Below are 23,865 nucleotides of genomic sequence, written 5' to 3'. Positions count from 1 at the left end.
AATAGGTGTAGGATGCATGTGAGTGTGGAGGAAAGAAGCTTACGATTCTCTTTTGGGGTCATAAAATCCTGGGATTGAACAGACCCTAGGCATGACAGATCATTTCAATGTGTGAGTGCCTCATTTAGTCCTATCATCGTTAGATATGAGACCTATAAGAGTGGTGCCATCTGCAAACTTAGGGAGCATGACAGGTCTTCAGGAAAGAAAGAAGAGTGCCTAAAGTGCACCTGTACTGAAGTATAGTACCTGACTTGTATTTAATTATTGCAGTCTGTCTGTCTAGAACTCTCTGATATAATAATAATAATGATAATAATAATAATTTACATATAATAATACTGTACATGTAAAAGCAATTGTTCTCAACTAAGGTCATTATTTATATTGCCATGGATACTGATTTCTAATGAATGGTGGTTTCCTTCTCACATAAAGCAGCCAGCAAAAGATCACTGTGATTATTGTAACTCCCCAAGATCAGGGTTTTAAAAAAACTGATTGAGTTGATTGTAGAGACCTTGCCAGACATGTTGGGACTCCTGATGACCTGGTCAATTTAACTGTGCGGAAACGTCCTGGACAGACTTTCACTAAAAGATTGACGGGATGTGCAGCTTCTGATCTCTGCTCATGGTGGAACTTCAGCTGTCTATTGAAGGAAACATTTTATTTGGATAAATGCTGGCAACACACGAACCGATTCGACCCAGTGGCGAAACCTACAGCAGGTTGTTGTCGCTGAACCGCTGGATGTCTAAATGGTGCTCAGAAAACTGCATTGATTTTGTAGATAATTGGTCCACCTTTGAGGGAAGGCCTGGTCTTTTGAAGCGGGATGGTGTCCACCCCACGTGGGAGGGTGCTGCTCGCATTTCTTGCAGCATAGGTGACAGGCTTTACCACCGCGTTAGTGTAGCGGCAGATAGTGTTAAATGACTATCCAGAGCCAAGACCAGGCAGCAGACTAACAGGCCTAACCGACTGTCTGCGAGTCGCCATCGGACGTCACCCGGAATCCTTAGGTCACAAACCATTGAGACTGTGTCTGTTTACCGTGGCAGGTGTAAGCCAAAACAAAATCAAAAAGTATGTCATAATAACTTAATTAAAATTAATCTAAATGAGCATCATGAAAACCATAGTAAAGCTAAACTAAAGTTAGGACTTCTAAACATCAGGTCACTTGCATGCAAAACAGTAATTGTAAATGAAATAATTACAGATAATAGTCTTAGTGCACTTTGTTTAACTGAGACCTGGGCTAGACCTGATGAGTATCTAGGTTTAAATGAAGCATCTCCTCCGGGTTACAGTTATGAACATAAGCCACGTCTTAGTGGTCGTGGTGGAGGAATAGCCGCAATTTATGACAAGGACATAGGTCTCACTGTAAAATCAACTCCCATAACAAACTCGTTTGAAGTTCTTATCTCTGACATAACCAATAAATGTTCATCTGATAAAACTAGTATGTTTAAGCTGGTTACTGTTTATCGACCCCCTGGTCCTTACTCAGAATTTCTTAACGAATTTGCCGATTTTCTTTCTAAATTAGTTTTATCAACTAAGAAAGCTTTAATTGTTGGTGACTTTAATATCCATTATGAGGATAAATGTAATCCACTCAAAACTGCGTTTGACTCTATTTTAGAATCTTTAGGCATCACCCAAAATGTAACAGGACCCACTCACCGCTGTAAACATACCTTAGATTTAATACTTACTTATGGTATAAACATAGACAACCTGGAAATTGTACCACAGAATGACTTAATCTCTGATCACTCTCTACTAATTTATGAAGTGTCCCTGTCCAATAAGGTACAGCAACCAAATCGTTTTAAATATAAGCGCACTATTACATCTGCAACTGCAGCAGCGTTCATAAACTGCCTACCAGAATTACCAAATATACCAGCATCAGAACCTAAAGAACTAGATCAGGCAACTCAAAACCTAGAGACTGTATTGCGCACAACCTTAGATAACGTAGCCCCACTCAAAACTAAACTGATTAGGGAGAAAAAACTTGCTCCATGGTACAATGACCACACATGCGCACTTAAACAAGCAGCACGGAAATTAGAACGCAAGTGGCGTCACACTACACTGGAAGTGTATAAGATTGCTTGGAAAGATGCTCTAACTGAGTATAAACATGCACTTATAAAAGCTAAATCTTTATATTATCCGTCCCTAATAGAGAAAGATAAAAACAATCCCAGATTCCTTTTTGAGACAGTGTCCAAATTAACTAAAAACGCCAATGAAACTGAATCTAATATACCGCCTGACTGTACCAGCGATGATTTTTAAAAATTCTTTAATGACAAGATAGAAAAAATACGACTTCAGAGTCAGAGTGTGTCACCTGCCAATGTTAAGTATGGACTCACTCCGAGCAGCATTGGTGAGAACAGTGATGATAACAGTAACAAGTTAATCCAACTAAATTCCTTTAATCCAATCTCCCAAAATGAACTAACTGTGTTGATTAAATCATCGAAGTCATCATCGTGTATACTCGATCCTGTTCCAACTCGTCTACTTAAAGATTTACTCCCAGCTATTGTAGAGCCCCTGCTTACATTAATCAATGCATCCCTTAGCCTTGGATATGTACCTAAATTGTTTAAAAGTGCTGTTATTAAACCCCTGATTAAAAAACCTAATCTTGATCCACATGTACTAGCTAATTATAGGCCAATTTCAAACCTTCCTTTTGTCTCAAAGATATTAGAAAAAGTCGTTTCCAAACAGCTATGTTCTTATTTGAATGAAAATTGTATTCATGAAAAATTTCAATCAGGATTTAGACCCAACCATAGTACCGAAACCGCATTAATTAGAGTAGTTAACGAGTTGTTAATGTCTTCTGATAATGGATGTGTCTCTTTTCTTGTTCTATTAGATCTTAGCGCAGCGTTTGATACGGTCGATCATAACATTTTACTGGAGAGGCTAGAAAATACAGTAGGTGTTAAAGGACTCGCACTCTCTTGGTTTAAATCATATCTGACTGACCGCTCTCAATTCGTTTATGTAAATAATAAATGCTCGGAAACTACAAAAGTAAAGTATGGTGTTCCACAGGGGTCGGTACTGGGACCGCTATTATTTACACTCTATATGCTTCCACTAGGTGAAATTATTCATAAACATGGCATAAACTTTCACTGCTATGCAGATGACACACAGCTGTATATATCAGCCAAACCAAATGATACTGACACAATCAGTAAGATAGAAGATTGTGTAAACGACATAAAAAACTGGATGTCGTGTAATTTTCTTTTACTTAATTCAGATAAAACTGAGGTTTTACTTGTTGGCTCTAAAGCTGCAAGAGACAAGTTGTCTAACCTGGTGCTAAACTTAAACACGTTCTCTGTTACTCCCAGCCCAGATGTAAAAAACTTAGGTGTCACAATAGATTCAGATCTCTCATTTGATACACACGTTAATAATATTACTAGAGTTGCTTTCTATCATTTGCGTAACATTTCTAAAATAAGAAATATACTATCTGTTAATGACGCTGAAAAACTGATCCATGCGTTTATAACTTCTCGGTTAGATTATTGTAATGCTCTTCTAACTGGATGCTCTGGTAGATCCTTAAACAAACTTCAATTAGTTCAAAATGCAGCAGCTCGAGTGCTAACTAGAACTAAAAAATTTGACCATATTACTCCTGTTCTATCATCTCTACACTGGCTGCCAGTTAAATTTCGCATTGATTACAAAATACTTTTACTAACTTATAAAGCGCTACATGGTCTGGCTCCACAGTATCTGAGTGAACTTATTAATCACTACAGCCCAGCGCGTCCACTTCGTTCACAAGATGCAGGGTTACTTATAGTTCCTAAAATTAAAAAGATCACGGCTGGTGGAAGAGCGTTTTCCTACAAAGCTCCACAACTCTGGAATAATCTTCCTGCCTCTATTCGGGATTCGGTCACAGTCTCAATGTTTAAGTCTAGACTGAAAACATATTTATTTTCTCAGGCTTTTGATTAGTATAGACAAAGGCCCAGAGCTTGGGGGTTCTTGGTCATAGAAACTTGTGGTGATCAGGGATGTTGGGTTGCTGTCGTTCTGCCTCTCTTGTCCGATCACTCAGGTTTGATGACGGTGGGGAGATGGGCGCTGATGTCCTGTGAAAGCCTTCATGACCTTGTTACCTGCTTGCTCTCCCTTTTAGTTATGCTGTATTAATTAGGGCTGCCGGAGTCTAAAACTCTCTGTAAAACTGTTTGTCAACTAGCATTGTACATTATTAACTACATTCTCTGTTGTTTTACCCCGAGGGCATTCTGATGGAAACCTGTTTACCCGCCGAGGTTAAGGATTAAAGTCGAGACTGCCAGGACAACGATGCTGCTCCTGTCAGTTGTGACGGGTCTGGAGTAATTGCAACGACAAGAAATCACTATAGACTTTATTGAAGACTAGAGCGGATAACAACTCTATTATTATTTAATTGTTTATTTATCTATTTATTACCAGTTATGACTTTTAGATCATTTAATTCTGTGTTTGTATGATTTGTGTAAATCGTGTATTTATTTAAAGTATCCTCCAGGCCACCCAAGAAGGATGGGCCCTGCTGAGTCTGGTTCCTCTCAAGGTTTCTTCCTGTAATTTTCAGGGAGTTTTTCCTTGCCACAGTCGCCCTCGGCTTGCTCAACAGGGGTTTTTGTATCTGTTGGTCCTGGATTTTGTAAAGTTGCTTTGAGACAATGTATATTGTAAAAAGCGCTATATAAATAAAGTTGACTTGACTTGACTGTGTCAGTATCTTCTACAGCTAGATAGGAAGAAAGAGGAACAAACATGAGCAATAAAAATATGCATGTGTTTAGTTACTTGTTTAGTGTTTAACTTTTTACAACACACGCACACACACACAGACCTGCTGTAAAGCCCAATTTTGAACTTACTGGTAAAGAAGAACGTTGGAATCTGATGCTGCAGTTTATTTTATCAATGTTTTAGAAAAATAATCATAATTTTATTACTGCTAAAACCAAATTTATTTTTTGTTTTACATTTTGTTTCTCACCACTGTAAAATGTGGATGTGTTTAAGCTACAGGCTGCTGTTGTGTAGAACATCAGCTAGTAAACACATCAAAGTGGAAGCTGGGATCAGAAAATAGTGTTCGGTCCTCCATCAACAAAATAACTTTAATATAAAGACTCACCAGAATGAGCTACTGCTAAATCATGTAGGTATGTAATTCCCTAAAACAATGTCACAATCAACCAGATTCACCATCATTCCACCCCTGCTCTCCACATCCCAACTCCTGATTGCATTACAGATAGCTCAGCATACAGTGTATCCTAATAGCTTATCAGCTTATCAATGCTATGTGTACATTTGTAAGCACTGTGTGAGTGAGTCTTTGTCCTCATGTTCATTAAGGCTAGTCCAGGACTACATTTGGCTTTAAATAGAGAATCTCCATTCAAAATGCTGTCTAGTCTAGGACTAGGCTTAATCCCTGTCTGTGAAACCAACCCTAAATGATTTATTACTAAACCTCTTCTGTACGGCCAACACTGTGGACTGTTCATGTCATATCAATCACATCCTGCTTATTAATCTGTACTGAATCAGAAAACACAACCGTTACAGTTTAATCTTCACCTCCAACATCACTACAGACCCAGAAACAGCAGCTCAGCTCACAGCTCCTTCAGTAACAGTCTGTATCTACAGCAGGTCGAGAGTCCTAGAGATCATCTATAATGAAACAGGAAGTCAGTAACTCACTATAGTGTCTCCAGTTTACAGTGAGGATCCTTCTGTAGATCAATGAGAAGCTTCATTCCTGATTCTCCTGGATTATTAAAGTTCAGATTCAATTCTTTCAGGAGTGATGAGGAGTTTGATCTCAGAGCTGAAGCCAGAGATACAAAACCTTCTTCTGTAATACTGCAGTACATCAACCTGCAGAGAGAACAAGAACTCATCACAATTACATCTCATCGTACACACACACACACACACACACACACACACACACACACACACACAAGTACTCATAACAATTACATCACACACACAAGAACTCATCACAATTACATCTCAACACACACACACACAAAAACTCATCACAATTACATCTCACACACACAAGAACTCATCACAATTACATCTTAACACAACTCATCACAATTACATCTTAACACACACACACAAGAATTCATCACAATCACATCACACGCACACACACTGCTCTGTGTGGGTTTTCTAGTGGAGCTCTGGTTTCCTCCTACAGTACAAAGACGTGTAAGTGAGGTAAATTGTAGATACAAAATTGATGGTGACTGTGTTTGACATTGAGCTGATGCATCATGGGTAACCTGTAACTACTGATCCTGTCATGAATTTAAATAAAGTGTAAAACATGTCCTTAAAATTAGGGATGTCCCGATCACGTTTTCTAGTTCCCGATCCCGATCATTAATTTTGATCCCAATCCGATACCGAGTCTCAAACCGATACTTGTATTTTCTAGATATTGTCTAGATAAGAACTAGATAATACTGTTTACACAGTGCACACTTCAAGTACATTACAGTTATTCAAATTAATCCAATGCACAACCCCAATTCCAATGAAGTTGGGACGTTGTGTAAAACATGAATAAAAACAGAATACGATGATTTGCAAATCCTTTTCAACCCATATTCACTTGAATACACTACAAAGACAAGATATTTAATGTTCAAACGGATAAACTTTATTGTGTTTTGCAAATATTCACTCATTTTGAATTTGATACCTGCAACACGTTCCAAAGAAGTTGGGACAGGGGCAACAAAAGACAGAAAGTTGAGCAATGCTCAAAAAACACCTGTTTGGAACATTCCCCAGGTAAACAGGTAAATTGGAAACAGGTAAATGTCATGATTGGGTATAAAGGGAGCATCCTTGAAAGGCTCAGTCATTCACAAGCAAGGTTCACCACTTTGTGAGCAACTGCGTGAGCAAATAGTCCAACAGTTTAAGAACAATGTTTCTCAACGTGCAACTGTAAAGGAATTTAGGGATTTCATCATCTACAGTCCATAATATCATCAAAAGATTCAGAGAATCTGGAGAAATCTGTGCAAGTAAGCGGCAAGGCTGAAAACCAACATTGAATGCCCGTGACCTTCGATCCCTCAGGCGGCACTGCATTAAAAACCGACATAATTCTGTAACAGATATTACCACATGGGCTCAGGAACACTTCAGAAGCCATATATCAACAACACCCAGAAACACCGCCGGCTTCTCTGGGCCCGAGCTCATCTGAGATGGACTGACGCAAAGTGGAAAAGTGTCCTGTGGTCTGACGAGTCTACATTTCAAATTGTTTTTGGAAATCATGGACGTCGTGTCCTCTGGGCCAAAGAGGAAAAAGTTCAAAAGCCAGCATCTCTGATGGTATGGGGGTGTGTTAGTGCCCATGGCATGGGTAACTTGCACATCTGTAAAGGCACCATTGATGCTGAAATGTACATACAGGTTTTGGAGCAACATATGCTGCCATCCAAGCAACGTCTTTTTCAGGGACGTCCCTGCTTATTTCAGCAAGACAACGCCAAGCCACCTTCTGCACGTGTTACAACAGCGTGGCTTCGTAGTAAAAGTGTGCAGGTACTAGACTGGCCTGCCTGCAGTCCAGACCTGTCTCCCATTGAAAATGTGTGGTGCATTATGAAGCGCAAAATATGACAATGGAGACCCCGGACTGTTGAGCAACTGAAGTTGTACATCAAGCAAGAATGGGAAAGAATTCCACCTACAAAGCTTCAACAATTAGTGTCCTCAGTTCCCAAACGCTTATTGAGTGTTGTTAAAAGGAAAGGTGATGTAACACAGTGATAAACATGCCCCTGTCCCAACTTCTTTGGAACGTGTTGCAGGCATCAAATTCAAAATGAGTGAATATTTGCAAAACACAATATAGTTTATCTGTTTGAACATTAAATATATTGTCTTTGTAGTGTATTCAATTGAATATCATTTGAAAAGGATTTGCAAATCATCGTATTCTGTTTTTATTCATGTTTTACACAACGTCCCAACTTCATTGGAATTGGGGTTGTATATGTTTAACAACTGAATAGCTCTGCAGTGCTGTAGGAAAAAAATGCCTTCATCCAAGCTAATGCTTAATGTTCTTTTATTTTTACAAAATAAAACTAAACAAACTTAGTGCAGCATTGTAGTAGTAAAACTAGAACACTCAAACAACACCGATACCAATCAGTTAAAAAAATGCCTTGATCGGCCCCGATTCCGATCTTTGAGATCGGATCGGGACATCTCTACTTAAAATATGAATGTCAGAGTTTAAGCTTTTAGTTAAATAAAAATTATTAGACACTTTTAATTGATGGCAGTAGCCACAGCTATTCTGGGCTATAAACAGAAAACCCGGAGAGCATTTAGTATAAGGACTCACACTGGTGCATCCTTACTTACCTTTAACAGAGCTCTCTTCTTTCTGTTTGCATCATTCAGCATGTTTTAGAAGCTACAGTATCTATCAGTGTGAATCCTCATTTGTTTTAACCAACTTTGTTTATCTGCTCCTGTCTTGTTTAGTTTAGTTTTGAGCGAGATGTATTGGGATCATGACTGCATGTCAGTTGGTGGATTGAGTAGCTGGATATACTGTTATTTGCACCACCCCGTTACATCAACCACAATCTTCAGTGTTTTATTTTTTAACATGTTTTTAATTACATTTACACAGAAAGCAAGGTGAGTTGCGGGACCTAGCGCTGATAAAGCGCGAGATATGGGAACGGAACCTCTGAGGCAATACGTGCAACTCGCGGGTAATTTAGACGATTATTCGGGTTAGCCGAACGCTAGTAATAATATGGGGCGCTGAGTGGCTAGGAGTGCCGCCTTAGCCTTCCGGCAGGCGGCATTGCAGTGGAGGATGTGGTGCTGCACGGATGGGACCGCCACCTCTTGTTCTTGTTCTGGAAACAATGGAGGAGGGTACCCAAACTGTGCGTAGAATGGTGACATTCCCAAGGCAGTGTGGTGCAGGGTATTGTGGGCAAATTTGGCCCAAAAGAGTTTATCCGCCCAAGTAGCTGGATTCCCTGCGGTCAAGCACCTGAGCATCTTACCCAGGTCTTGAATAACCTGTTCTGACTGCCCATTCCCAAGGCAGTGTGGTGCAGGGTATTGTGGGCAAACCGTACTGATGGTCAGGCGCCGCTCCCCCGGGTCGGGTTTGCACCTTTGGGCATCCCTCAAGACCTTGGTAATGCCCCACGTGATTGGGGCAGCTATTTAATTAGAAGGAATTATAGGGTCAGGCTCGGTCTTGGTGGGCTCCCACTGTCGGGACAGAGAGTCTGGCTTCCTGTTCTTCGACCCAGGTCTATACGACAGGGTAAAGCGGAAGCTCCCGAAAAACAATGACCACCGAGCCTGCCGGGAGTTCATCCGCTTTGCTTGCTGGATAAAAGACAGGTTTTTGTGGTCTGTCCAGACAAGAAACGGATGATTAGCTAAGAGCTCCCTTTCACCTACCAGTAATTATGCTCGGCAGGAGTTAGATGGTGGGAGAAAAATGCACATGGATGCAACTCTTTATCAGGACCCATTTCTCTGTGATAACACTGCCCCTACCCCAACTTCAGAAGCATCCACTTCCACAATGAATGGTTGTTCTGGATCGGGCAGCTGTAGCACCTGGGCAGTGATCAAGAGGTGTTTTAGCTTATTGAAAGCTTGTTGGGCCTGCGTCGTCCATTTAAACGGACCTTTGCCCATAAGGTCTGTTAAGGGGGCAGTGACTGAACTGAAGTCCCGTATAAACCGCCTGAAAAAATTAGCAAAGCCTAGAAATCTTTGCACTTGGCGGACGGAACATTCTGGATGGTCGCACTTTTCTGTAATGTGGAAAGAATTAGGACACAAGGATGCAAAGTTTTAAGTTGCAAATGCAACTATTTTATTGAACACAAAAATGAATTATAAATAAACAAACTAAAATAAATGAGAAAAAAAATTAGGAACCCTGATCGCGCTGTTGGGACCGCAGGACGAGAGAGGAATCTGTAAACAAAAAAGGAGAGAAAACAGAAACTAAGGACCCACGAGTCTCGAACCCCGGTCTATGGAGTGCGGAAGCTAGTGGGTTAATAATTTTGGCAATTATTCGGGTCTGCTGAACGCTAGTAATAATATCCCGGTGAGATGATTAACTCGCAAGGATAACAACCCCAAACTGCGTAGCCTTGCTCGTCACTCGTGGGTGCACAAATGGAGTTAGACTGGGGGTGCACGATGCTCCGCAGTCACCGGAGAAAACACTGCTCTAGAACAAGAGAAAAAATGACCAATGTGGTATCCACTACCCTATAGAGAAGTGACAGTGAGCCTTAGCGGTCTGATGCTTTGAGGTGAGCGAACTGCTGTTGATTGGCAATGCTATCGTTAGCCTCAAGCTAACAGCGCAGCGAGGACTAACAAGCTCGTGGAAATGAAAGCGAGTAGGCTGCGTGAAATCACACCGCTCTGTCCCTAAAAGAGAAAATGAAACCCTGGCTATTATATGCCAAGCTCAGCTGCAGGTTGTCAACCCTAATTACAACCCTTACATAAACATCATTATTTAAGGAACAAACTTCTACAAAATCTATAATTACTGCTGTAGAAAATCACCCACAACCTCGCACTAGAACTACCAGAGTGCTACTACTGTCTCCATAATGTTCACACTATGAAATGATCTAATAGATTTTATCCAGATATATTATGACCCTGTTGTCCTGACTGCTCTGTGTCCTGAGGTGCTGATCACATTCTTACAGATTAGATGATAAACTCAAGTACCTTTAAATTGAACCCTGTAACTGCCCAAGAACAGACACTCCCAAACTCTGATCAGCTTTCTTTCTCTTGATTCTTGATTTAGGATCCATACTGGTGGAGGTTTTATTTGATTTATTCTGAATTTTTATTTATAGCTAATTTCCCAAGTCATTAGTTTCCTGGGTAAGTCGTGTGTGTGTGTTATAATCTCACTCCAGTGTCTCCAGTTTACAGTGTGTGTGTGTCTGTGTGTGTTATAATCTCACCTCAGTATCTCCAGTTTACAGTGTGTGTGTGTGTGTTATAATCTCACCTCAGTTTCTCCAGTTTACAGTGTGGATTCTTCAGTGCAGCAGAGAGCAGCTTCACTCCTGAATCCTGCAGCTTATTGTTACTCAGGTTCAGATCTCTCAGATTGTTGGAGTTTGAACTGAGAACTGAGGACAGAGCTGCACAACTTTCACCTGTTAGAGAACACCATTCCAACTTGAGAAAGACAAGAAAAAACATCAGATTATTGAAATAAGTAAAATAAAAGACAGTTATTAATGTTTTAGTTTTATAAAAATATTTATTTGTATAAATGTCAATATTCAAATCTCAAAACACTTCTGTTACAATCATAACTGTTACATTAATTAAAGCTGATTTTTAGTATTTTAGTGCTTTGTGATTTGATTAAATACTGAGTTGTGCCGCTTAGTAGATCTTGGTGGTTTATCACCTTGATTCAGTCACAGACACTCAGTCCTCTACAATATGGTAGTTAATGTTAACAGTTTACCAGCTAGTTGATGGAATATTTTATAGGTGTGGCCTGACCCGAGTTGTGTTGCTGTAGTATCAGATGTTTTTACTTCACTATGGACTGAACTGAGCTTTGAGGTATATTAAGAATCTTTAAAATGCTCTCGTGTCCTTCTTCAGATCTGTGCTGCTCATTGGTTGGATACCTGACTAGTAATCTCTAACACATTAATCAGGCCTGCTGGTACTGTGGTAAGATACAGGGGTTGGACAAAATAACTGAAACACCTGTCATTTTAGTGTGGGAGGTTTCATGGCTAAATTGGACCAGTCTGGTGGCCATTCTTCATTAATTGCACATTGCACCAGTAAGAGCAGAGTGTGAAGGTTCAATTAGCAGGGTAAGAGCACAGTTTTGCTCAAAATATTGCAATGCACACAACATTATGGGTGACATACCAGAGTTCAAAAGAGGACAAATTGTTGGTGCACGTCTTGCTGGCGCATCTGTGACCAAGACAGCAAGTCTTTGTGATGTATCAAGAGCCACGGTATCCAGGGTAATGTCAGCATACCACCAAGAAGGACAAACCACATCCAACAGGATTAACTGTGGACGCAAGAGGAAGCTGTCTGAAAGGGATGTTCGGGTGCTAACCCGGATTGTATCCAAAAAACATAAAACCACGGCTGCCCAAATCACGGCAGAATTAAATGTGCACCTCAACTCTCCTGTTTCCACCAGAACTGTCCGTCGGGAGCTCCACAGGGTCAATATACACGGCCGGGCTGCTATAGCCAAACCTTTGGTCACTTGTGCCAATGCCAAACGTCGGTTTCAATGGTGCAAGGAGCGCAAATCTTGGGCTGTGGACAATGTGAAACATGTATTGTTCTCTGATGAGTCCACCTTTACTGTTTTCCCCACATCCAGGAGAGTTACGGTGTGGAGAAGCCCCAAAGAAGCGTACCACCCAGACTGTTGCATGCCCAGAGTGAAGCATGGGGGTGGATCAGTGATGGTTTGGGCTGCCATATCATGGCATTCCCTTGGCCCAATACTTGTGCTAGATGGGCGCGTCACTGCCAAGGACTACCGAACCATTCTGGAGGACCATGTGCATCCAATGGCGGTGCCGTGTATCAGGATGACAATGCACCAATACACACAGCAAGACTGGTGAAAGATTGGTTTGATGAACATGAAAGTGAAGTTGAACATCTCCCATGGCCTGCACAGTCACCAGATCTAAATATTATTGAGCCACTTTGGGGTGTTTTGGAGAAGTGAGTCAGGAAACGTTTTCCTCCACCAGCATCACGTAGTGACCCGGCCACTATCCTGCAAGAAGAATGGCTTAAAATCCCTCTGACCACTGTGCAGGACTTGTATATGTCATTTCCAAGACGAATTGACGCTGTATTGGCCGCAAAAGGAGGCCCTACACCATACTAATAAATTATTGTGGTCTAAAACCAGGTGTTTCAGTTATTTTGTCCAACCCCTGTAGAAGCTATTGATGAGGAACTCATGGTATTTTTAACTTAATCATTATGGGTGATTAAGTGTTAAGTAATTACAACATTGCTTGTAACTTTTATAGTGTTCATTTGTATTCCTGGGTAAGGTAAGCTTCTGGTTAAAGTGTATATTTTTTGCTGTAACTTGTTCTAGACTCTATCTTTTTAACTTTGATTACTAACATTGCTAGAATTGAAGTAGCATTTAACTATTGTTAAAAAATAGTCTGTTGATGCATTAATCTGTGTTTTGCTGATTGGTTAAAGTGGCTTCAGGTGCCTTTTGTTAGAGGCCTAGGTGTGAATTGAGGGGCAGGGCTAAGCTTATGGTCTTCTCTATCACTAGGTTTTTTCTACTAATCTAAACTAACTTGGGTAAGTACTATCAGTCTCTGACATTGTTTAATCTATCAAACTTTTTCTCAGCATGTGCTACTCAATTATTCCTGTGCTTATATCTCACAGACCCTGCAGACATCAGAGGGCACATTATAGGAACAGCAACGCCAGCAACCTCATCTACCCCCAACTGTTGCAAAAGTCTCAAACAGTGGTGGTAGGTGGGGTCTGGAACTGTCAATCAGCCGTCCAGAAAGCTGACTTTATCTCCGCTTTTGCACTTTCTCACAGCCTTGACTTCCTGGCACTGACTGAGACATGGATCACCACCGAGAACTCAGCAACACCAGCAGCCTTAACCTCTGCCTACAACTTCTCTCATACACCGAGAGGATCTGGTAGGGGTGGTGGTACAGGTTTGCTCCTGACCAGGAAATGGCAATTCACTACTGTGAATGTTTCTCACCTTAACATTTCATCTTTTGAATTTCATGCTATTACTGTTACTTTTCCGATTACTCTTCATATCATTGTCATTTACAGACCACCTGGCGCACTGGGAGACTTCATAGAAGAGCTGGATGTTCTGAGTTTCTTCCCTTCAGATGGAACTCCTCTGACTCTTCTTGGTGACTTTAATCTCCCTACACTTCAGTCCTCCTGTCTTCTTCCTCTTCTTTCATCTTTCGACCTCCTCTTTAACCACAGCCCTCCGACACACAAAGGAGGGAATCTTCTGGACCTGGTCTTCAGCTGTCCAGCTTCTGTTCTGGACCTCACTGTCACCCCACTCCACCTCTCTGACCATCACTTTGTGTCCTTCTCTCTCTGTCTCCCAACTCTTCCTACCTCCAACCACACTTTCACCCTTACAACACGCCCCAATCTTCACTCTTTATCTTCCTCCCTGCTAATCTCCAACATCCTAACTTCACTACCTAACCCTGACATGCTTGCTACCCTTCCACTCAACTCCGCAACTAATACTCTACTCTCTTCTCTTTCAACATCCTTCGATCAGCTCTGTCCTCCTACCCTCAAACAAAGAAAACCTTCTCACCCTGCTCCTTGGCTTTCAGATGCACTGCGCAGCAACAGAAGAGAATTAAGGGCAGCTGAGATTAAGTGGAGGAAATCTAAGCTCAGTGGTGATCTCCACTCCTACCACGATCTGCTGTCCAGGTTCTCATCTGATGTGACTGCTGCAAAAACATCTTTTTACAAAGCCAAGCTTGAACAATCTGCTGCTGACCCACGTAAGCTTCATGCTATCTTTTCCTCTCTTCTAAACCCTCCTCCTCCTCCCCCTTCTGCCTCTCTCACTGCTACTGACTTTTCAACATTCTTTCAGGACAAGATCGACAAAATCAATCAATCCTTCTCTCCGACTGACCCACTTTCAACTGACCCTCAACCCACCAACACACTCACCAGCTTCACCCCACTCACCATGGATGAGGTTACACAGCTCCTCTCATCCAGCAATCCCACTACATGCGCACTTGACCCTATACCATCCACCATCCTCAAAGACATCTCACAGGACCTAATCCCCTTCATCACACCCATCATCAACAACTCCCTGACATCAGGTGTTGTCCCTACTGCTTTTAAGAAGGCTCAGGTCATTCCCCTTTTTAAGAAACCTACACTAGACACTACAGACATCAACAACTACTGACCTGTCTCACTCCTCTCTTTTCTATCCAAAATTCTTGAACGTGCTGTCTATAACCAACTATCTGCCTTTCTCACTCAGAATGACCTCCACGATCCGTACCAGTCTGGCTTCAAGGCAGCGCATTCTACGGAAACAGCTCTTGTAGCGGTTACTGAGAAGCTTCATGCAGCCAAAGCAGCCAAACTGTCATCTGTCCTTATTCTTCTTGACCTCTCTGCAGCCTTCGACACAGTGAATCACAGCATTCTCTTGTCCACTCTCTGCAACCTTGGAGTAACAGGTTCAGCATGGCAATGGACGGCCTCCTACCTGGAAGGGCGGTCCTACCAAGTGTCATGGAGGGGATCCATATCTCCCCCATGCACTCTCTCAACCGGTGTTCCTCAGGGCTCTGTACTTGGCCCACTTCTTTTCTCTATCTACACCCGCTCTCTGGGCAAGGTCATAGCCTCCCATGGCTTCTCCTACCACTCCTATGCAGATGACACTCAGCTCGTTCTGTCATTTCCTCCTTCAGACACGCAAGTCTCAGCTCGCATCTCAGCATGTCTGCAAGATATCTCACAATGGATGTCGGCTCATCATCTAAAACTTAATCCCAGCAAGACCGAGATGTTGCTCATTCCTGGAGATCAGTCTCCAACCCAGGACCTAGTAATTTCTCTGGATGACTCCCAGATCAGACCATCTGATAAGGTAAGAAGTCTTGGTGTTGTCCTTGATAACCAGCTGACATTCTCTCGTCATATAGCCAACATGACAAGATCATGCCGGTTCCTCCTGTACAACATCAGGAAGATTCATCCATTTCTCTCCAGGATAGCTACCCAGATTCTGGTTCAATCACTTGTAATCTCACGGTTGGACTACTGCAACTCCCTTCTGGCTGGAGCTCCCATGTCCACGATTAAACCCTTACAGCTCATTCAAAATGCAGCTGCACGTCTGGTTTTTAACCAACCCAAACACTGCCACATCACCTCACTGCTACGTTCTCTTCACTGGCTTCCTGTAGCTGCACGCATTCAGTTTAAAACACTGACGCTCTCCTACAAAGCCAAAAATAGACCTGCCCCAAGCTACCTTCGTGGCCTAATCAAACCCCGCTCTGTACCACGCAACCTCCGAGCCTCTAGTCTCGCTCGACTTGAGCCCCCATCCAGGACTAAAGGAAGACAAGCATCAAGGCTGTTCTCTGTTCTAGTGCCGAAGTGGTGGAATGAACTTCCTCTGTCTGTCTGAACATCTGAGTCTCTTGCTGTCTTTAAAAAACGATTAAAAACCCACCTTTTTACTAAACACTTAGGCTGACTTGTACTTATTTACTAACATTTTGTTCCATTCTTTTCCATTTCAAAAAAAAAAAAAAAAAAAAGGCTTTTTGGTTCTAACAGGTTTTAGCAGATTTGTGTTCTTTGACTGTTGTTTTCCTAAACTTGAGAAATGAAATGTTCTCTATAGAAGCACTTCTGTAAGTTGCTCTGGATAAGAGCGTCTGCTAAATGCTGAAAATGTAAATGTAAATGTAAACATTGCTAATCAAAATTGAAGCCACAACACAATAAAGTGTCAAAAGGTCAAAATCCACACAAACATCTGCCCCATTACTAAAGCTGTAATGAACCTGAATCTAATCATGATCATTTCCTTCATGTTCTAACATTAATGGTTTGTTCTTCTTAACAATGGTTGTGGCTCCACTGCTAGAATCATATGAAGTGTGTGTGTGTGTGTGTGTGTTATAATCTCACTCCAGTATCTCCAGGATACAGTGTGGATTCTTCAATGCAGCAGAGAGCAGCTTCACTCCTGAATCCTGCAGGTTATTGAAACTCAGGTTCAGATCTCTCAGATTGGAGGAGTTTGAACTGAGAACTGAGGACAGAGCTGCACAACTTTCACCTGTTAGAGAACACCATTCCAACCTGAGAGAGAAAAGATAAAACATCAGATTGTTCACACACACAGACACATTAGTTTTTTTAGCTAAAAATCCTCATACAAAAACATGCGGAAAATGGATTGGCTGCTGTAAAAGTGAATGTGTGTGTGTGATGCACTGATGGACTGGCACCTGCACTACATACCCTGTGAAAATGACCGAATATACACTGCTGAAAAAAAAATCAAGTTAAAAATCTTTACTGATATAAGTTGTGTAATTAATTAAGAACAAAATGACAACAACAATGAATGGAAACTAAAATCATCAACCCATGGAGGCCTGGACCTCAAATTCATACTGAAAATCAAAGTAAAACATTGAAAACATAGACTCATCCAATTTCTGTAAATGTCATCATGGCAACTCATAATGTTACTCAGTAGTGTGTATGGCACCCACGTGCCTGTATGCACTCCCAGCATCGCCCTCCCCGACCTAGAACAGGGCATCAGTGAGACCCTGGACAGTCTGTGGCATGACTTGGCGGCATCAAATGTACTGATAGATAAAGTCCCAGAGGTTCTCAATTGGATTCAGGTCTGGGAAACGTGGGGGGCAGTCAATGGCATCAAAGCCTTCATCGTCCAGGAACTGCCTACACACTCTGGCGACATGAGGCCGGGCATTTTCCTGCACCAGGAGGAACCCAGGGCCCACTGCACCTGTGTAAGGTCTGACAATGGCTCTGAAGATTTCATCTCGGTACTGAACAGCATTTTGAGTACCGTTGGCTATTACGTGGTGGTTTCTGCGACCCTCCAAGGATGTGCCTCCCCCGACCATCACTGACCCACCACCAAACCAGTCATGCTGGATGATGTTGCAGGCAGCATTACGTTCACCATGGCTGTGAAGAGAATGGGGCATCAATGGTGGACCTGCCCAATTCTGGTGTTCTCTGGTGAATGGCAATCAAGCTGCAGGGTGCTGGGCTGTGAGTACAAGACCCACTAGAGGACGTTGGGCTCTCATGCCACCCTCATGGAGATAGCCATGTTTACCAGTTTGGTAGCTGCCCCTATTATCCCCACACCAGGTTATGTATAACACAAGAATGTTAGTGCTGGCCCTCCCGGAACCCATACAGACTGCATTGCGGTGACTACAGCTGAAGAAAAACAAGTCTTAACATGAGAGTGTATGAGAGCAATCTGGGTGATTTCAGACTTTAATCACACAAAAGGGGGTGGTACTGTACAGAACCCAACTTGACGCTGATAGGACTATGATATTCAGAGGCAACACAAACTGTCCAGAACAGTCACAATTAGTTTAACACTAAGGTAGAATGTGACGGGAAAAAAATCCCCTACGGCCTTTAATGGTGTATCGCCTGATTGTCCGAGCTGCCCCAGATTTTAATTAATATTTATTATTTTATAATAATTTAAGTGCTGTGAAAATGTATTTACTTCCTTCTCATTTTAATTTATCACATCATTTATCACATTTAAATATTTCTGACCTAAAGAAACCTGAGTAAACACACAATACAGCATTAAAAAAAAACCAACAATTTATTTTTTAAAGCTAAAGATTTAGCCACACTCAACATGGTACTGTCAGACCTGTTCTATCTAAACTTTCTGATATTTCATCCAAAATTAATTCAGGAATTTAAAAAGAACCCAAACAAACATCTAGAGCAGTGGTGGGCAATTAAATTTTTCAAGGGGCCACATAAGAAACTGTTACTGTTGTGAAGGGCCGGACCAATAGGGTGCACTTCATTCTGCTCAATATTAATAAGATTTCTTTTTATTGCCTAAATGTTACAGTTCTGAGAAACTGTTACTGTTAAGAGTCGATGTTATAGTCAGAAAATGAAAAGCAGGCAGAGTAAAAACATCAACATTATTTTACTATTTAATCACCTTTCTTGAAAACAAATATGAACAAAATGTGCATTAACTTTACACAAAGTGCTATTTGGGTATCACAAAGCTGATCTTAACTGCTCCAGTCCTGGATGTGTAAAACAGTATATATCCATGTTGGTTTGCAGTTTAGTTAGTAAAGCTTCAGATGTGACGCTCTGTATCATTCAGGTTCTTGTATTTCTCTGTGTTATAAACCCTGGATTTAAATTGTGATCCTTAAACAGCTTTACACATGACTTTTGAAGTTCATGTCTTGTTAAAAACTCTATCGTCTCTGGCAGTTGCCCTCAGTTCTGTTTGTCGACACATTACAGTGAAACTGATACACTTGTCTTACACATACGTAAATCCAAACTTAGGAAATTTAAAGAAATAGCACTCCTGTCAAAATAAAAATAATCCTGTTATATGGCATGTGAGATGTACAGTTATTTACATTACTATTTGCCATCCACCTTGACTAAAGCCCCAGATCCAGACTAAGAAAAACGGCTCCAAAGCATAATGCTGCCACCACCATGCTTCACAGTCCAGAGATTATTGTCACATGTAGTGTGTAACCCCTATGCAGAATTAAGCAGCAGTTTACTAGCTTGCAATCCAGTGCAAAGTTGTATAAGCATTTTAGGGTAATCTGTTAAAGATCAGTTCATTAAGATGCACAACTCATATTTTACCCAGTTGTTAATGAGGGTCTTCATCATGTTCTATGGTATACAGAATGTAATGGCATGGAAATGTTTGTACCCTTCTCCTGACTGATACCTTTTAATAGCGGGGTCCATTTGATGTTTTGGAAGCTCTTTGTAGCTTTTACAGTAATTCCCTAACAGTCCTTTCTGTGTCAAGTTTGCATGTTCTCCCTGTGTCTGTGTGGGTTTCCTTCCACAAGTCCAAAGACATGCACTGAAGACAGTTGGAGCTAGTGAGTGTGTGTGTGTGTGTGTGTCTTTGCCATGTCATAGACTGGCAACCTGTCAGTGGTGTTTACTGCCTTTCACGCTGCTGCTGTGATAATAATGAAGAAAATACTTACTCAGCTCTTCTGGATTCTTTCACCACTGGCAGCAGCTTCAGGAGACGTTCCTCTGATCTTTTATACTTCCTCATATTAAACTCCTCCAGATCTACTTCTGAGTTCAGCAACACAAACACCAGTGCTGACCACTGAGCAGGAGACAGACTGGTTCCACTGATACACCCAGATAAGTTTGGACCTCCTGCACTAGAGAATGATCATTCAGTTCATTCAGACAGTGGAACAGATTGATGAATTTCTCTGGTGAGGGATTCTCACTGATCTTCTTCTTGATGCACTCCACAGTTTCCTCTTCACTGTGAAAGCTACTTCCTGTCTGTGTCAGTAGGTCTCGTATGAGAGCCTGATTGGACTCCAGTGAGAGACCCAGAATGAAGCGAAGGAAAAGGTCCAGGTGTCCATTCTCACTCTGTAGGGCCTTGTCCACTGCACTCTTGAGGAAATCAGACATGCTGGACTTTGTGAAGAGATCAGACAGATCAGTGGCTTCTTGTTCTGTTGGATGTTTGCTGATGAAGCAGATAAATGCAAATAAAGCAGCCAGAAACTCCTGGACGCTCAGATGAACAAAGCTGAAGACCTTCCCCAGGTGCAACCCAAACTCCTCTCTGAAGATTTGGGTGCACACTCCTGAGTACACTGACACTTCTCTGACATCAATACCACACTCTCTCAGGTCTTCTTCATAGAAGATCAGGTTTCCTTTCTCCAGCTGTTGGAAAGCCAGTTTTCCCAGTGCCAGTATCGTCTCTCTGGTCTTATGGGGGTTGGAATCACATTTCCCATGATACTTTTGTTCCTTGTGTTCAATCTGAAAGATCAGGAAGTGGGTGAATATTTGAGTCAGAGTTTTGGGAATCCCTCCACCCTCTGCTTCACCCAGCATTCTCTCTAGAACAGAAGCTAAAATCCAGCAGAACACTGGAATGCGACACATGATGTAGAGGCTTCTTGATGACTTTATGTGTTTGATGATTTTACTGGCCAGGTTCTCATCACTGATCCTCTTCCTGAAGTACTCCTCTTTCTGAGGATCACTGAACCCTCGTACCTCTGTTACCTGGGCTACACACTCAGGAGGAATCTGATTGGCTGCAGCTGGTCGAGAGGTGATCCAGAGGAGAACAGAAGGAAGCAGGTTCCCCTTAATGAGGTTTGTCAGCAGCACATCCACTGAGGCTGATTCTGTTACATCCCTCACAGTTTCATTGTTCTGGAAGTTTAGAGGAAGTCGACACTCATCCAGACCATCAAAGATGAAAATGATCTTGTAGGTGCTGCAGTTTATTGATTTTATTCTTTTAAATTCTGGACTGAGATGTTTCTCCTTCATCAGATTCAGCTCTCTAAAGGGAAGTGGGAACATGAACAGAACTTCCTGATTGGCTTTTCCTTCAGCCCAGTCCAGAATGAACTTCTGCACAGAGACTGTTTTTCCAATTCCAGCAACTCCTGTAGTCAGCACAGTTCTGATGGATGTGTCTTTAAAGAGGTCGTTACAGTTGATGGGTTTCTCCTGTGTTGTTGGTCTCCTGGATGTCGTTTCAATCTGCCTCACCTCATGTTCAGTATTGACGTCTCCACTCGAACCCTCTGTGATGTAGAGCTCAGTGTAGACCTGATCTAGAAGAACTGATGATCCAGGCTGCGAGATTCCTTCATGAAATCTTTTATATTTCTCCCTCAGTTTGGTTTTGAAGTTCTTCTGGTAAACAGACACCAGCTCTAATAAACAGAAGAACATGAAGAGAAATATTTTATTGTATGAAGCAGAATGTTAAAAAAAGTTGTTAAATCACTTTGCCTTTATTAATGTGCATTATTATTATTAAAAATATTAAAACTAAACTGATCTTGGATTAAATCTGGACCAGTTTTGTTGTTCTCAAATGAAAGTGATGGAATAAAACCAGAAGCTCTTACTGGTCTGCAGTGTGTTGGCTAAATCTGTCTGGTTCATCTTCTTCAGGACATGTAGTGTGATCTTCAGTACCTCCTCCCTGAAACTACATTGATCTTCCTCATCCTTCACCTCAGAGCTTTCTGGGTAATCTGGGCTCAGTATTTTTTTGTATTTATTCAGCTTATTCTTCAACAGAGTGACGACTTTCTGCTCCAGTTCCTGATTAACAATACACAATAATAAAACATCTAGAGAAAAACACAGGTACATTCAGCTCCAGAATTATTGGCAGAATTATACTCAATTCTTGTAAAAATGAGTAAAATGATCATAATAGAACCTCTGCAGATCCTCCAGGTTTCAAAGTTCTCACTTGTGGACTCCTTTCTTTATTTCATCGTGTACCTCTACATCTACATCAATAATCAGACACAATTCTCAGGCAAAGCACTCTCAGGAGGAACCTGATTGGCTGCAGCTGGTCGAGAGGTGATCCAGAAAGCAGAGGGAAGCAGGTTACTTTTCACTCAGAGCGGTTTACAGCAACTGTTTAACACATCAACCACTATGCTTTTATCAAGCTAAGCAGAGAGCTTAGCAAAAACTGAGACCTGGATGGTAGATTGAACACTAGCTTAACCTACTTACATACAAACCCCTTTAGGCAGGTCACAGTGGGTGTGGCATAAATGCCACATAAGTGCCACAATATTTATATAAATAAGGAATTGTAATGTTATTGTTACATTACAGCTTTTAATGGGTTTTAGGTCAGATGACTAAAACAGTCAAAACAAAAGCTAACCCTAACACCCAAACATGTTTTGAACAGGAAGTCCTGAATAACCGAGTAAAATAGTTTCAAAACACTGGTGAAAAAGAATTACAAATTCTATATAGCTATTATTTTTTTAAATAACCCTTTACCATCAAGTGATGCCAATAATTTTGAAGGTAACTGTATTTGACTGTTCTATGAAAGAAAAAGTTTATTACAACAGATAAACTATAAACATCTCTGATTAACCATCACACAGTTACAGGTATGAACATGTAAACACAAACTCCACACAGACTCAGATACACACCTCAAAAATGGAGTCCAAATTATTTCTGTTACTTCTTTCTGATTTCTTTAATTTCTCTTGGTCTCTGTACAACAACCGACGCATCAAGTTTAATGTAAATGATACAACATTTTCACATCTGCACACCAAACAGCAACAAACATCCAGCAGCTGTCATCACAACAATGCAGTACAATCAGAAACTCTCATCTTTCAGAAACTACTTATCAAGTGAATGAATTTAATCAGGTGGGACTGGAAGTGAAAAACCTAATAAATATACAGTGGGGCCAAAAAGTATTTAGTCAGCCACTGATTGTGCAGGTTCTCCTACTTAGAAAGATGAGAGAGGTCTGTAATTTTCATCATAGGTACACTTCAACTATGAGAGACAAAATGAGAAAAAAAAATCCAGGAAATCACATTGTAGGATTTTTAAAGAATTTATTTGTAAATTAAGGTGGAAAATAAGTATTTGGTCAATAACAAAAGTTCAACTCAATACTTTGTAACATAACCTTTGTTGGCAATGACAGAGGTCAAACGTTTCCTGTAAGTCTTCACCAGGTTTGCACACACTGTAGTTGGTATTTTGGCCCATTCCTCCATGCAGATCTCCTCTAGAGCAGTGATGTTTTGGGGCTGTCGCTGGGCAACACGGACTCCACTAATTTTCTATGTGGTTGAGGTTTGGAGACTGGCTAGGCCACTCCAGGACCTTGAAATGCTTTTTACGGAGCCACTCCTTCGTTGCCCGAGCGGTGTGTTTGGGATCATTGTCATGCTGGAAGACCCAGCCACATTCCATCTTCAATGCTCTCACTGATGGAAGGAGGTTTTGGCTTAAAATCTCACGATACATGGCCCCGTTCATTCTTCCCTTAACACGGAT

At 41.4% G+C, this 23,865-nt stretch overlaps 2 pseudogenes; both read right to left on the bottom strand.

The window, feature by feature from the left end:
- The window catches only part of LOC134326742 (zinc finger protein 850-like), a 143,499-nt pseudogene that overhangs the window by 51,985 nt on the left and 67,649 nt on the right, over positions 1 to 23,865 (bottom strand).
- LOC134327001 (uncharacterized) overlaps positions 4,677 to 23,865 on the bottom strand; it is a 61,639-nt pseudogene continuing 42,450 nt past the window's right edge.

The sequence above is a fragment of the Trichomycterus rosablanca genome, chromosome 14 (genome assembly GCF_030014385.1).
Source record: "Trichomycterus rosablanca isolate fTriRos1 chromosome 14, fTriRos1.hap1, whole genome shotgun sequence".
NCBI classification, from domain to species: Eukaryota; Metazoa; Chordata; class Actinopteri; order Siluriformes; family Trichomycteridae; genus Trichomycterus; species Trichomycterus rosablanca.
The sequence above is the reverse complement of the archived record's forward strand: the minus strand, read 5'-3'. Positions and strand labels throughout refer to the sequence as shown.